The 16,373-nt window shown below is 42.7% G+C and overlaps 1 protein-coding gene across 3 annotated transcripts in view; it reads right to left on the bottom strand.

Moving 5' to 3' along the window:
• Positions 1-16,373, bottom strand: part of MARCHF3 (membrane associated ring-CH-type finger 3) — a 253,055-nt gene that overhangs the window by 176,844 nt on the left and 59,838 nt on the right. The window contains exon 1 of one of the 3 annotated variants that reach the window (XM_075836016.1): positions 6,476-6,515. The exons of the other annotated variants lie outside the window; for them this stretch is intronic. The gene's annotated coding sequence lies outside the window, so the exon portion shown is untranslated. Of the gene's footprint in view, positions 1-6,475; positions 6,516-16,373 lie in introns of those variants that run through there. 3 annotated transcript variants of the gene reach the window in all.

Genomic DNA, 16,373 nt, shown 5'->3' with positions numbered 1-16,373 from the left:
GTATTCTATCTGTAATGGAGGGCCAGCGCAGTCACCAGATCTCAACCCCATAGAGCTGTTGTGGGAGCAGCTTGACCGTATGGTACGCAAGAAGTGCCCATCAAGCCAATCCAACTTGTGGGAGGGCCTTCTGGAAGAATGGGGTGAAATTTCTCCCGATTACCTCAGCAAATTAACAGCTAGAATGCCAAAGGTCTGCAATGCTGTAATTGCTGCAAATGGAGCATTCTTTGACGAAAGCAAAAGTTTGAAGGAGAAAATTATTATTTGAAATCAAAATCATTATTTCTAACCTTGTCAATGTCTTGGCTATATTTTCTAGTCATTTTGCAACTCATTTGATAAATATAAGTGTGAGTTTTCATGGAAAACACAAAATTGTCTGGGTGACCCCAAACTTTTGAACGGTAGTGTACATACATAGTTATTTTATCCGGTTTTAATTTACAGTAAGGTGGCAATTTATTACTATAATCATAAAAATAAAAAATAAATTAAAATAAAAAATTACTTTTAATAGGAAGCAAAGGCAATTGTGTAATACATGTAATATACATTAAATTGAGATATTTTGATGTTGGATACTCCTAAAACAACCTGACTACTCTAGGTATAATTTTTCAATAGGTGGGTGAAGAAGATAATCTGAATGAGGATGTCAATGTCTGTATCAGATCAGTGGGCATAAACAGCCATCTTCTCTTATGCCCCAAAGAAGTCGCAAGGGCTGCCTTTATGTTACTTACCCCCTTATTGCCTAAAATTCAAGTTAGCCTCAATTTCTTTAAGGGTAATGTGAACCTGAAGAGGGCTCCTCCATTTCACAGAAATGTCAATACTAGCTAACTATGGAAAGGGAACAAGCACAAAACCACCCTGATGGGGATCCGCTTATATGGACCAGTACTAGGAAAGTGGGCCAATTTAGATTTTTGCGATGGGTAGGGAAGAGAGGTAGTACACTTAGGCTCCATGCACATGACCGTGCCCATAAGTACAGGCATGGACTGCTGTGGACAGCAGTTCGTATTTACAGGCCATGCTCCCATTATAAAGTATGAGAGCACGGTCCGTAAAATAAAAAAATGGGACATGTCCTATTTTTTTCAGCAAGTTTCTAGGGCATGGACACCTTCCCGTAAATATACGGGAAGGTCTCAGTCGGCCATAGAAACGAATAGGACCGTAATTACGGGCAATTTTACGGTCGTGTGCATGGAGCCGTAGAACACAAAAATACAGACATTAATACATTCTAATATGATTCTAAAAGCAATGACAGGAATGACTGACAATATGGGTTAATGTATTTCCTGATCTATCACAGTATTTTTCAGGAACAGCGCTGATACTTTATTTTGCATTGCCCATAATAATTACTTTACATATATAATAATCAGAAGCTAATTTTATGCGGCCAATGCATTAGAGTCGTACACGCGCCGTGAGGTTCAATTTAGCACACAACTGTGCTTACCGGCAGTAATAGATGAAACAATAAATAAACCGAATTGATAATCCCTGATGATGTGTCACCTGTACTAGTGGCACGGAAACGCGTTGGATTATCCCCTATTTCAGTGAGGTGTGTCAGTGCAATATACTATAAGGGGAGAGGTTTTGCTTGGTGGTTGGAACAACATCATCACACGAGTATTCCTCTCTTCATGACTGACCACCGTATCTGAGCCTGTTCTATTGAAATTAGGGCTAGGATAGCTCATTTTTAAAGATTTATCAATTAAACAATATTTTAATCATTCTACTTCAGGCAGTAAATTTGAATCATTAACGGAACGTAACAACCCTATCATTGTGTATATTTTGCTAATTTAACTCATTTAGGATTGGAGATGGCAGGATTTCTAACTGGTGAATTCAATACTGACAAGTGGATGCACGATGCAAAGGAGGTCTTCTCTGAAAATGAGATTGTACTTCCTACTCAGAGTTTAAACATTAATGCGTCATTTCGCCAATTGACAAAAATATATAAAGACCACATAAGATCTTGGTGGGAAATTCAGACTTTAGAAACATACAGTAGAAATAAAATTGTCCATAGGGGCCTTAGAATTTCCCTTACTCCAGCAGCGAGAATCAGATCCCCAAATTTATTGAAGAAATGGGAAACAGAATCTATTGAGTCTTCATTAAGATTCATGGGTCTGTTATTAGAGGAGGAAAAAAATGGCCTGGTCAAAAGCACACAACAACTTAAATAAGCGATAATATCGGCACAAAAATTTTCCACTAATACAGAGTACGAGAGGAAAGAAATCGTCCTACAGCAAGCAGTGGAAAAATTTACAAACCATATAAAGGAGCGAAAACATTATCAATTTGTTCGTGACACGCTTGATTTTAAGGAGGGAAGAATATTCGATTATAGCATAAAATCTAGCACCACTCTCGAACCTGAAACTGACATTTCATCGTCAGAGCAGGAATACTCTGATTCTGAACCAGGGAGAAACCATTTTAGGCGACAACGGGGAGGGATGGATCAGACTCGCTATCCCACCCGTGCGAACATGAGGGGAAGAGGTAGAGGAAAAGAACAAAGCCGTGGGGGTGGTTTTTTAGCCAAAAGCCATCCTATCTCGGATTACCTCTTGAGAGAGAGGAGGGACATCTAAGCTATAGGTCCAGATCTGATGAGGATGAGTCCCAGGTTATTAATCTATCCTCTCGAGTACTTAAAAGTGAGGAAGTTGGTATCCTAAAAAAGGGGTTTGTCATTTGTCCCTACAAACAGATTTAATTTGTTCACATGGGTAAAGGATATTAATTTATTTGCTCGAAAATTAAAATGGAAGAAATTTTTTCTGACGCATGATCGTCGTAAATGTCTAGAATTGGGCATAACGGAGGATGATTTACGAGACCTTAGATTATTGGAAGGACTAAGGGAGGAAGGTTAAAGAGAAATAGGTGAGGGTCCATTTACAGATCTGAGGGCCCCATCGACAAAATTTGCACCTCTAAATGACAACACCCCCATTGATGTGTTCGTAAAAGTTGTTGAAGACCAACTTAGGTCACTTGATGACTGTAAGATAGGTCATTTCAACACAACCAAGGAGGAAATGACGGGACTACGATCCCTTGAAATTGATGACACAATTGTTATAAAGCCTTCTGATAAAGGCGGTAATATCGTGGTCATGGATCGTAGCCGCTATATAAAAATGTGTCTTCATATCTTGCAGGATCAACAGTGTTATAGGGTTCTTGAGTCTGATCCTACAAGGATTTTTAAGAGTCAATTGAAGGACATTTTGGATTCAGCAAAAACGCTTAACTTGATCAGCGAGAAAGAATTTAAATTTATGTTGACCGATTTTCCGCAGGTTGCAACATTTTACAGTCTACCTAAAATTCACAAAGGGACGACCCCTCTCAAAGGTCGCCCAATTGTACCTGGGATAGACAGTTTGACGCAAAACGCCAGTGTATATGTGGATCGTATTCTCAGACCCTTTGTATTATCATTACCCTCATACGTTAGGGATACTATGGATGCCCTGAGGAAACTTGAGGGCATCCGTCTTGATCATGATGTGTTTCTTGCCTCACTAGACGTGGAGGCGTTGTATAGTTCTATTCCCCATGAGCAGGGATGCTGTGCCATTGACTATTTTTTGAGAGGCAAGGGTACACAATTTAGGGCCCACAATGAATTTGTCATTTTATTGTTGAAATTTGTATTGGAGCATAATTTCTTTTTGTTCAATCAAAAGATTTTCCACCAGCTAAAAGGGGTAGCCATGGGAAGTCCATGTGCCCCGACCTATGCCAATTTGTATTTGGGCTGGTGGGAAAAAGAATGTGTCTTTACGGACTTGATGGAACAATGGACCTCCTGTATCCTTTTATGGATTAGATTCATAGATGACATTCTGATCTTGTGGAAAGGAACAAAGGCACAATTCATGGAGTTTGTAGGTGTCCTTAACGTAAACAACCTAGGTCTCTTTTTTACGTCAGAGATTAATGATAATAAGATCACATTCCTCGACGTCACGATTTATAAGACGCCCTCAGGAGCCATTCAAACCAACATGTTTAGGAAATCCACTGCCACAAACAGTCTCTTGAGATGGGAAAGTTGTCATCCTTTAAATTTGAGACGGGGCATTCCAAAGGGCCAATACCTGAGGGCACGCCGGAACTGTTCGACCATATCCGACTACAAGATTTCGGCTTATGAATTAGAAAACAGATTTCGGCGGAGAGGGTATCCGAGACAAGTACTTAAAGATGCATACCAGAATGCACTAGGTAGAAATCGGGATGATCTATTGAACACTAAACCGAAGGAAGTGGAGGAGGAAATAGTTAGGGTCATCTGTACCTTTGACTCCTCTAGTGTGGAGGTTCGGTCCATCCTACAACGCTTTTGGGGCATTCTGCAAGCCGACCCAGACATTGGTGGTTTGGTAGCAAAATCTCCCATGATTACCTATAGACGTGGATGTAATGTCAAGGATCGGTTAGTTCATAGCCATTTAAATATCCAGGAACCTGTTGGTACCTGGTTGAATCGTGGCTTAAAAGGAAGCTTTAGATGTGGGTCCTGCAAAGCCTGTGAGTCAATACTATGCAGCAGCAAGTTTAGGAGTACCATTACGGGGAAAATCTTTGAGAACAGGTCCTACATCAATTGCAAAACCAAGGGGTTGGTCTACTTAATTACCTGTAAAAAAAGCAATATGTAGGGAAGACTAAAAGGGAATTCAGAAGGAGGATTAGAGAGCATATTGGGGACGTTAGGCGACAAGAGGATACCTCAGTGTCCCGTCATGTCTGGGAGTGTCATGGGGGTGATTCTTCAAACCTCAAATTTCAAGGGGTGGAATGCATCAGACAGACAATAAGAGGTGGTGACGTGGATAAAAGGATTATGCAAAAAGAAGCGCAATGGATCCATCGTCTTCAAACCATTTGTCCCTAAGGTCTAAATGAACATATCTCTTATGCCTGTTTCCTATAGTATTTTTCTAGGTTTTATAACACTCATTTAAATTCTAATGTAAAATCATACTCCATCCCTAAGCTTTTTTTCACGGGCCGCGTCTTCAGAGCTATATATTTCCATACGGATTACTATAAATCTTGCAGAATACTCCTTTGACACCTGACACAATATCCTCTCATCAAGGTCACTTATGTGTCTATCCATAAGCTTTTGGGTGATCATGGGTTTTGTTTTGGTATGTAACTACACGGTAAAATATGGATCACATAAACAATTAATCTCATTTAGCATAAGATAATACATTTCAACTAGCTATTATGAGAGTGGCGATTCTTTTGCCAAGTATATTGAATACAGGTAATCTTGTGAAAAGTGTTCAACATGCGGCGTGATATGCGTTTTTCAGCGATATGTGGGCATGTATCCCATCTTGGGAACGTGTCCATTTTCTTGAGAATGTTAATCCACTTACTCGATATGCGCTTTATCAGAGTTCTATAAGTTTCTTCCTTGTGTCTGTGTGTGGCGATTATGTTGCGTTGTTTGTTCCTCTTGTTTTTCTTGTCTGATCTGCATCTGTGTATAGGTCTTGAATTCATGCGGCAGCGAATATGATCCGCCTGGAGATCTCCTAGGCAACGTGGGACGCTGCAGCGTTCAAATGAAAGCCGATTGGCTACTGGATAGGAGGCTCGGCATTTTTCCTGCAACGTCACATTCTGACGTGGTTACTGCGGGTTGGTGCCTGGCCTCAGCTACGTCAGCTGAGTGGGTGGGCTTTGGCCTGTCAAATAGACCGGAACTTCGCCGGCGCGTGTGCGGCCAATGCATTAGAGTCGTACACGCGCCGTGAGGTTCAATTTAGCACACAACTGTGCTTACCGGCAGTAATAGATGAAACAATAAATAAACCGAATTGATAATCCCTGATGATGTGTCACCTGTACTAGTGGCACGGAAGCACGTTGGATTATCCCCTATTTCAGTGAGGTGTGTCAGTGCAATATACTATAAGGGGAGAGGTTTTGCTTGGTGGTTGGAATAACATCATCACACGAGTATTCCTCTCTTCATGACTCACCACCGTATCTGAGCCTGTTCTATTGAAATTAGGGCTAGGATAGCTCATTTTTAAAGATTTATCAATTAAACAATATTTTAATCGTTCTACTTCAGGCAGTAAATTTAAGTTTATGTTGTATCCAACCTCAAAACCAGAGCAGCTCTAGAATACTGATGTGCTGTGCACAATGTAAAATAGAACAGGGTTGTCCAACTGGCATTACTCCAAGCATATGATCCCCGGCTTCCCTGAGAACCTGCATAGCTTTCACTGCGCGACAAATAACTTCACTCAAATGGATCTAAGGAAGGAAAGTTCAGCGCTCTTACATGATCCTGTCTTGCAGAGTCAAAACCATAAGGATCAACCAGTGGCTGCCTGCGGTTTCATGCACTTTGCCAAGTCACTATGAAATGAAAACCCATACACACCTTTACAACAGTGAAAGCTCCACCTCCATTGGCAACACATGCTAAAAAGCAAATAAAAACATAATTGCTAAAATAAGATTCTAAAAATTACAATAAAAATATTGGGAAATGGTTCTAAGCAAGGGTATACCGAAAGTAATCTACAACCATAAACGATAGGCAAGAGATAGAATGAGTTCTGAGGAAAACATTTTCTGCATATTTAATAATGCTATAACCCCTTAAGGACGCAGCCACTTTTGGACCATATGATACCGCCTCATTTTTTTAAATCTGACGTGTGTTACTATATGTGGTAATAACATGGGAATGCTTTTACCTATTCAAGCGATTCTGAGATTATTTTCTCGTGACATATTGTACTTTAAGTTAGTGAAAAAATTTGGTCGATATTCAATATTTGTGTGAAAAATACCAAAATGTAGAAAATGTGCAAAAAAATTAGCATTTTCTAGATTCAAATGTATCTGCTTGTAAGACAGATAGTTATACCACACAAAATAGTTACTAGCTAATATTTCCCACAGGTTTACTTTAGATTGGCATTGTGTTTTGAACATCCTTTTATTTATCTAGGACGCTACAAGGCTTATATTTTAGCAGCAATTTCTCAAATTTTCAAGAAAATTTCAAAAGCCTATTTTTTTTAGGGACCAGTTCAGTTCTGGCCTTATATATTAGGAACCCCCACAAATCACCCCATTTTAAAAACTGCACCCTTAAAGTATTCAAAACAGTATTTAGAAAGTTTCTTAACCCTTTATGCGTTTTACAGGAATTAAAGCAAATTAGGTGAAATTTACAAATTTAATTTTTTTTGCAGAAATTCCATTTTAATCCATTTTTCCTGTAATACTGAAGGTTTTTTACCAGAGAAACACAACTGAATATTTATTGCCCTGATTCTGAAGTTTAGAAATATCCCACATGTGGCCCTAGTGCGCTACTGGACTGAAACAAAAGCCTCAGAATCAAAGGAGTACCTAGAGGGTTTTTGGGCCTTCCTTTACTTAAATTATATTTCAGGCACCATGTCAGGTTAGAAGAGGTCTTGTGGTGCAAAAATAAAAGGAAACACCCCAAAAAATACCCCATTTTGGAAACTACACCGCTCGAGGAATTCATCTAGGGGTGTAGTGAGAATTTTGACACCACAGGTTTTTCATAGATTTCATTAGAATTGGGCAGTGAAAATGAAAAATTACATTATTTTCCAATAAGGGTATGTGCACACACACCAATTACGTCCGTAATTGACGGACATATTTCGGCCGCAAGTCCCGGACCGAACACAGTGCAGGAAGCCGGGCTCCTAGCATCATAGTTATGTACGATGCTAGGAGACCCTGCCTCGCTGCAAGACAACTGTCTCGTACTGAAAACATGATTACAGTACGGGACAGTTGTCCTGCAGCGAGGCAGGGACTCCTAGCATCGTACATAAGTATGATGCTAGGAGCCCGGCTCCCTGCACTTTGTTCGGTCCGGGACTTGCGGCCGAAATACGTCCGTCAATTACGGACGTAATTAGTGTGCGTGCACATACCCTCAGATGTAGCTTTACCTCAAGATTTTTAATTTTTTCAACAATTAAATGAGTAAAAGCACCCCAACATTTGTAAAGCAACTTCTCCAGAGTACGGAAATAGTAAACATGTGGTCATAAACTGCTGTTTTGGCAAGCGGCCGGACTCGGAAGGGAAGGTACACCATTTAGCTTTTGGAGTGCCGGATTGATTTCTCTTTTTCAAGTGGTATAGTGAGCAGTTTGACCCCACAGGTATTTCATACACTGGGCAGTAAAATAATAAAATTTAGATTTTTTTCAAAGAAAATTTTGCTTTAGCCCCAAATTCATAATTTTCACAAGGGGTTAAAGGAGAAAAAGCACCAACAGTTTGTTATGCAATTTCTCCTGAATACGGCAATACCCCATTTGTGGAGATAAACTGCTGTTTGAGCACGTGGCGGGGCTCAGAAGGTAAAGAGCACCATGCAACATCTGAGGCCTACTACGATGGCATTTACTGCCCTGTGTCATGAAAATAGAGGCTCTGGGGTGTCAAAACATTAGAAACCCAGAAAAGTGACTCCATTTAGGAAACTAAACCCCTCAAAGAATTCATCTAGCGGTATAGTGAGAAGATTTAGATTGTAATGTAACACCTTTCAAGGTATTCATCTAGGGGTATAGTGAGAATTTTTAAATTGTGAAGTGACAACCCTCTAGGTATTCATCTAGGGGTATAATAAGAAATACTTTCATTTGAGTAAATAAGGAGGACAACCTGGAAAACCAGCAATGGAGGGAGAGGGAATGGCAGGTCCCACTACCAACCTACACGCCATTCTATAAAATCCAGCCCAAAAAATAAAAGGCCTCAGCAAAAAAGATTTGCTGAGACAACCAATCTCATCTGGATTTATTCCTCTCACCCAGATTTGCAACCTGGATGAGACAGACACTCCCTCGGGTCCTTGGTATAGTGAGAATTTTTTGTTTTGTTTTAGGTGGTTTTTTACAAATTTTAAATGATCAAATTTTAAATGGGACTGGTAAGTAAAAAAAATTAATAATTGGTCATGGCCAATATGGGAAACAGAAAAGGTGAATGAAGAATAAATAAATTAAAAATCCAAGGAGGTATGATATATTTTGAAAGATTGTTTCATGCACAGGCCGGGATTTGTGGGACACGTCTCACAATGGTATGTGGTGTCCTTACGAATGCCTCGCTTGGCGCACACACGGCATTTTTTGGGGGGCTTCTGTTTATTTTCAGTGGGGGTGATTTCTGTGGGGAAATGCTGACCGGGATTTATCCTGCTGACGGAAGAACCGGATGAACTGCCCTCCCCTTCCTGATCACCAAGTATCAGGGACTTGATGACCTTTTCCTGAAATTGCAGGAACTTATCCCCAATGCCAGCGTATCTGCAGAGGACAAAGGCGTTTTATGCTGCGATCTGTGTAAGATTCACAGACAGCTTTTTATACCATACCCTGGTCTTGCGCATGGCGCTGTATGGTTTTATAACCTTGTCAGACAGGTCAACGCCACCCATATATTTGTTGTACTCCTGTACGCAGAATGGTTTGGGAACTTGGGTGGTGGATCCGCGTACAGGGACAAGGCTGCCTCTGCTGTCGTGAATGCTGGTCAGTATAAGGACGTCCCTTTTATCCTTATATTTCAGGAGGAGCAGATCGTCGCTGTAGACAGCTCTGCTCTCTCCTAATTTTAGGATCTGACCCAGCAAAGTTTAGGGGAGGCCCTTCTGATTTTTGCGGATTGTTCCGCATGCCAAGGTGGATCTGAACGAGAGGCTTTTATTGGGTAGATACTGCCGGAAGTGCAGTCTACCCTTGAAGCTCACTAGTGATTCATCCACCGAAATATTTTGTTGGGGGGTATAAACTTGGGAAAAAATTTGGGAGTAGTGGGCAATTAATGGTGTTATTTTATATAGCCTATCAAACTTTGGGTCCTGTGGGGGTGGGCACTGACTATTGTCATTGTAATGAGGAAACTTTAGGATGGTTTCGATTCGCTTCCTTGTCATTACTGTGCGGTAAACGGGGGTATTATATAAAATATCAGGGGACCAATAGTCTCTAATACTGGGCTTTTTTATGAGACCAAAACTTAAAAATAAGCCCCAAAATTTCCGCAATTCCACTGCTTTTGTGGAGGTCCAATTTTGGCCTCTCCCATAAAATGAGTCGAGATTCTGGGCGATAAATTGTTCCGCATAAATGTTGGTCTGCTGGACAATTAATTCTAAAAGGGCGTCTGAAAAAAAAAGTTTAAAATAAATCAATGGGGCTGAAACCCGTCATTTCAATTTGAATGCCTGAGGGGGCTTTAAATTCAGGCACCTGGGGGGTATAATTGTCCGCAGCTTCCCAGGTCAGCTCAGGCAGAGCAGGACCTACGGCTCTTCTGTGCCGACTGGGGGGTGCAGACTCAGAGTCACTGGATGGAGAGGAAGATGGAAGCACGAACTCTGCTTCACCTTCACTCGCGCTGTCCGTATCGGAACACAGCATTTCATATGCTTCCTCGGCTGAGAAGACTCTTTCGGCCATACTAACGAACTCTTGCTACCTAAATAACGAACAAATTTTTTTTGTAACTTTTTTTTTAAATCTTTTTTTTTATCAAAAAATAAACTGCTACTCTCAACTGTGGAATGAGAACAGACCAGCGACCCTGCTGTATTCAATTAGTAAGGGTACCCTACCTACCAGGGGAAAAACTAAATGAGACGTGGCATTGCTACCTAACAGGGAACTCGGGCGGTGGGCAATCTAGGGACACAGCAGGGTGATGGCGACCGGGTACTGCGACAGGTGACAGATCACAGCACGGCAGAAGGATACTGTGGGGGGCTGAAATGATATTATATATATATATATTTTCTTTTTTTTTCTTAACCAGTGGGCAGCAAAGGGGGTGATCACTGGTTAGTGGGCACAAAAGGGGCAGAAAATGGGCAGATCGCTGTTTTTTTTGTTGTTTTTTTTTAACAATCTAAACCGTATTTTCACTTGCTACCGACTGACAAGCTCTCTGACAGGAATGAGCTTGTCAGAGACGGAGATGCCGGCAAACCACTGCTCCTGCGCTGTGATTGGCCTGTCAGTACTGACTGGCCAATCACAGCTCGTGCCGGCACGGGACCAGCTCTGTGCCGCGAGTCCTGCTCGGCAACTGTCTATGACATTTGCGATCGTGACGCGGTCACCATGTCTGTTGACATGGTGACAGTTTGAAGCATGGGCGTAACTGTACGCCCGAATGCGGGAAATCACTTTCATTCCGGACGTACAGTCACGCCCAATCGCGGGAAGGGGTTAATACAACCGCTAGGTGTATGAAGTAAACTGTGCCTAATATGTGATCCAGTCTGCAAAGTTTAACCTCAGGATAGGCCATCAATAGCTGATGGGTCGGGGTCCAACTCCCAGGACCCCTGCCGATCAGCTGTTTTAAAGAGGGTGAAGCGCTCACACGAACGCGGCTTCTTCTTTATTTCTACTTGCTCACTGTGAATCTTCGACACGCATTTAGCGGCCAGTCACAGGTACTGGAGCCTTTTCTCCCATTCACTTCAATGGGCTCGGCGTCCCCTTCAAAACAGCTGATCGGCAGGGGTCCCGGTAGTGGGCCCCGACGCATCAGCTATTGATGGCCTATGAGGAGGATAGGCCATCAATTTTTACTGGCTGGAAAACCCCTTTAAAAGAATAGTATCCAAGTTGGTGATCAGGCACAAAATATCGGCATTTATCTGCACTGCAATATGCACATATTGGATTCCAGCAAACCTAAATCGACTGTTTTGTTCTCCACTTTGCACAATGTAAAAAAATAAAAATCACAAAAATTACAATTAGGCAGCTAAAAACCAGCATGGACACCACAATGCTAAAACGTTTTAATTTGTTCTTTTCTGCCGTAAGAAAATCCAATGTTCAGAATGTCAGACTAGTCCAAAGCACTTACAAGAACAGGCAACCTGAGTGAATGTTAGTTCAGTCCTAGCAAAAGACTCCCTACGGCCACTCAGCATGTTACAGAAATAGAACACTTTGCAAACTGTGTGCTTTTGACACTTTCTACTAATATATAAAGAAGTTAGACATCCCATGCCGTCTTACTTACCTTACAAACAAGAAGAACAGACACATTCAGTTCCTATGGCACACACTTGGCAGATACATGAGTAGAATACAAGCCGTGGGCTTAAAATGTCACATGTGAGCCAAAGAGTAATTAGACATTTCAGCAAGGATTTCATTCTCTAATCCCATATGGGTTGGATGTGAACCTGCTACATGAAGAACCATTCAATTTACTATTGTGGTCCAACCTCATTACTAAGCTGGGGCCCCCAGAGAACAGTCATGTGACAGGGAGACTGTGGGAAAAGAACGGTCTTCATTTAATATACAGAACACCACTGTCTATTCCACCGGGAATGAACTAGGGAAACAAGTCACAAGGATGGCATTATGATCAATATGTTAAGATGCCAAAGATAAAATTAAACAAATCATGTTAAATAAGTTTGCGCTTTTCTTTTAATTAATTTTATTAACTTTTATTTCTCATCCAGTGTACACTCATGAGACTATTTTTGGTACGCTATGCGTCATATGTATTCATTGCAAACAGAAAATTATGTCTGGAGATGAGAACATAAGAAAAGTAATCTTCCCCTGTCCACATAAAAAATGAAGGCATTCTAATTGCATTCTTATTGTACCACATATTATCAAAGTATAAAAAAAAAAAACGACTAACAGATGTACAAATAACAGGATTATACAACAGTGGTTCATAGGAGAGCATCTTAGAATGCACAATCTGAGGAATAGTGCAGCTGATGAGACATAACAGTAAAAAAACCATGTTGGAGTTCTGCCGAGGTCAGCCAAAAACAATGAAAAGGTAGCTGCAGTAGGCACACTGTTACGCAGTGCTGGTTTTAAAGAAAATGTGGCCCTGGGCAACAAGCAAAGTAGGGCCAGTTTTTCTCCTTATTTAAAAATGTCTGATGGTTTAAGGTAGTGAAAGGGTTAATTGTAAATTCCCACGTGGTCTAAGACAGTGAAGTGGTTAATTTTACATTCCCTGTTGGTCTAGGGCAGTGAAGGGTTCAATGGTAAATGCAGGTTGCTACCCAGGGGCTCCCCTAAGAAGTGGGAACCCTGAGCAATTACCCAGTTTTTTTACCCACTAAAAGCAGCCCTGCTGTCAAAAAGACTACAGCTTATAGGAATGGCGCAGCCAGGATCGGGCACAAGTTGTAGATTGTGTGGTGGTAACCGTCCATGTTGATGGTGTCATTCATTGAAGGCTACTGTTCGAAGTGAAGTCTTCCATTTCTAGAATTGTCCATTACAGATCCCTGAATATGATCCAGAATGGAAGCATAGCAGATCCTAATGGATTCTGTTGTGTTTGATGGGATTATCAGATTTTGGTTTTATTTAATTAGGAAGAATATTAAAATGGACTATTCTATTCTGGCTGCCGAAAACAAAGGAAACTTAGCGGAATGGCGACTAACTGGAGCTAAATGACAATTTCTCTAAGACTATAACGTAGAGATGGTGTTAATAACAATATATATATTAAGCCACATTAGAACATTTTTATTATAACTAAAAAAGAAATAAAACTTGCTTTTCTTAGTCAGCTGAAACATAAATGTAAGTGCTATTTTTTAAAATAATCCTGAAGAATACGTCTGTATCCAGCTGCATCATAGTAAAAATAGTAACTGTGATCAGAATACAATAAAAGTCCTAGTTACAGCCAAGATAACACAGGTCTAAAAGAAGATGTGTGTTTGACGCACTCTTACTCCTCTTTTAAAAGGACTTGCTATTTAATATTTTAACATCTTAACCTCAGATATGATTAGTCTCTGCCCGTGCCTGGATTGTAACTGTAGAAACAAGACTATATCAACAGAAGGCTCAGAGCTGGTTGGCAGAGATTCATTTTGGACTGTTTTCTTGGCAGCAGAGTGGAAAAAAATTCTTATTTAGATATGCCAGGAGAGCGGTAGTCAAAAGGACCACAAGACATAGCACATGGAAAAAGTATACCACTAGCAAAATAGAATAGTGTTGGCACAGTATTACTATTTCTACGTTTTATCGCTAGTTAATATGTTTTGTTTTTTTTTGCATGCAGTTGTTCTAGTGCACTTATAAATATGACAAACGGTGATAAAAGTTCCCTCTCCCATATTGCTGTGTACCGGAGACCGTGTCACACAAGAAAAAGCTATTTTGTAGAAATGGGGTAGGCAACCTTTTTTTGTATGGCGTGCCAATAAAAAAAAAAAAATCATTGCTGAAGTACTCAGTGTGCCATGCAAACATGAGTCATATAAGACAAATTGCTACCACGTATGTGACATAAACCAATCAGTTATAGACCACGGCTACTGAACACCAGCTGGAAAGGGGGGAGCACACAGGAGAGACCACGGCTACTGAACACCAGCTGGAAAGGGGGGTGCACACAGGAGAGACCACAGCTACTGAACAGCAGCTAGAAGGAACTGCACACAAGACAGACCGACTACTGAACACCATCTTGGGGGTGCACATAGGAGAGACCGCAGCTACTGAACACCACATTGGGGGGGGGGTGCACATAGAACACTCCGTCCTTGCAGGGCTGATCACCGGTAGAGAGCAGCGCTTCATTATGCGCTTGGCGCTGCTGGACACCAGGAGAGAGAGCAGCGCTGCAGTGTTTGCTTGCCAAGTGTTCAGCAGCAACAAACAAAATGAAACACTGCTCTCTCTCCTGGTGATCAGTACCGCCAAGCGCATAATTAAGCGCCGCTCTTTCTCCCTTTGTTCCGTACTGCCAAGTACACAACGGCCCTGGACACGAGAGAGGCAAGTGTGCCAGCAAATCATGTCTGATGTGCCGGCTGCGGGACTGATGCCACAGGTTGCTGACCCCTGTTGTAGGAGGAACCACTAATGAAGCGGATGAAGCCTGCAGTTAGCGGCGGCACTAAAATAGAAAATGGAGTTTACTTCATATTCCTGTCATTAAGCCCTTAATAAATGCCTTGGGGGTTTAATCTCATTCACCAATTTTTTTATAGTGCTTAATTTTCATGAAGATACAGGAAGCAAAAGAGGAATCAGGAGAGGCTTATATCAATTGTGTTATACCATTAACTTGATCACCAGGGATCCATTATGAGTACAGAGTTGTCTAGTTTAACAAGATCTAGATCAGATCAAATCAAATAGTTGCAGTAGAGCTAAACTCACTTTGTGCTGGATTATATAGAACCAAAGGAGGCGGGCACCACAAAAATAATTAAACAAGAGTGCCAGTCAAAGCATGGACAAAAATCGTGACATACTCTCCAAAGAAAACATGCAGAACAGAAGAGGCTGGACGCAGCCCGCAGGGATTAAGGGAGGCCGACATGACCGTCCTGGTAGGGAAAGGGTTACTTAGGTGAGGGAGAGTTGGTAGGAGCTGGAGGAGGGACGGGGAGGAGTTAAGGGGGACGGGGGGGCTGTTCTGCGCTTCCCGCTGTTTCTCGGCATTGAGCCGGAAGCAGCGGGAGGAGTAACACAAGAACAGTAAGCTCCCCCGTTGCCCGTGCTTTTAGTGATGGCAGAGGCCTTAATGTTGGAGCGGCTGCGTGCCGCTGCTGTGCACCACGGTCCCGGATGGCTAGAGGAGACCGTGGCTGCCATAACGAGGATCCCGGACGCCGTTTCGCCACGTCGGGCACGGCGTTCGGGGTCTGTTGCAAAGGACAGGCTCCCCTCCCCCGGCCCCCTCACGAGCATGGCTATGGCGGCGGGGGGGGGAGTCGGCAACAACCGCTCCTGCGCTGGGCGGGCAGAGAGCGTTGCCAGGGGTGACGGCGACGCAGGCCGGGTCGACCCGTCCCTCTCGGCGGTCCCGACCTCCAGAGCGCCTCAGCCCGGAGGCAGTCCCGCGGACACGGCGTCGCAGAGGGAGCCCGATCCCGGACGCTGCAGGCCAGGCAGCTGGGAGGACCGCCCCTTCCCAGGCCCTGCGTCCTGGCAGGAATCCCAGGCCGCGACGGGGTCCGGCGGTAAGCAGGGAGTCGCAGGCTGGGCTCCCTGTCACCCCTCCCCCATCAGATGGAAGATGTGGAGTACAAGGTACGGCCGCCCCGCATGGTGATGTTCCGGCCAGGGGGCAGGCTTCGTCAGGATCGTCTAGACGGACGCCTAGATCTGCAGCGACGTCGAGGCAACAGGTCCGGTCGGAAGTCTGGGTCCCGGCGGTCGGGCGGCAGGTTGCCGGCCCATCGGTCAGCGCGTCCTCATCCCCGTTCCGAAGATGTCGTTGGGATGGACAGTCGT

Source organism: Rhinoderma darwinii, chromosome 1 (assembly GCF_050947455.1).
Source record: "Rhinoderma darwinii isolate aRhiDar2 chromosome 1, aRhiDar2.hap1, whole genome shotgun sequence".
Classification (NCBI taxonomy): Eukaryota; Metazoa; Chordata; class Amphibia; order Anura; family Rhinodermatidae; genus Rhinoderma; species Rhinoderma darwinii.
This window is presented reverse-complemented; position numbering and strand designations above follow the sequence as displayed.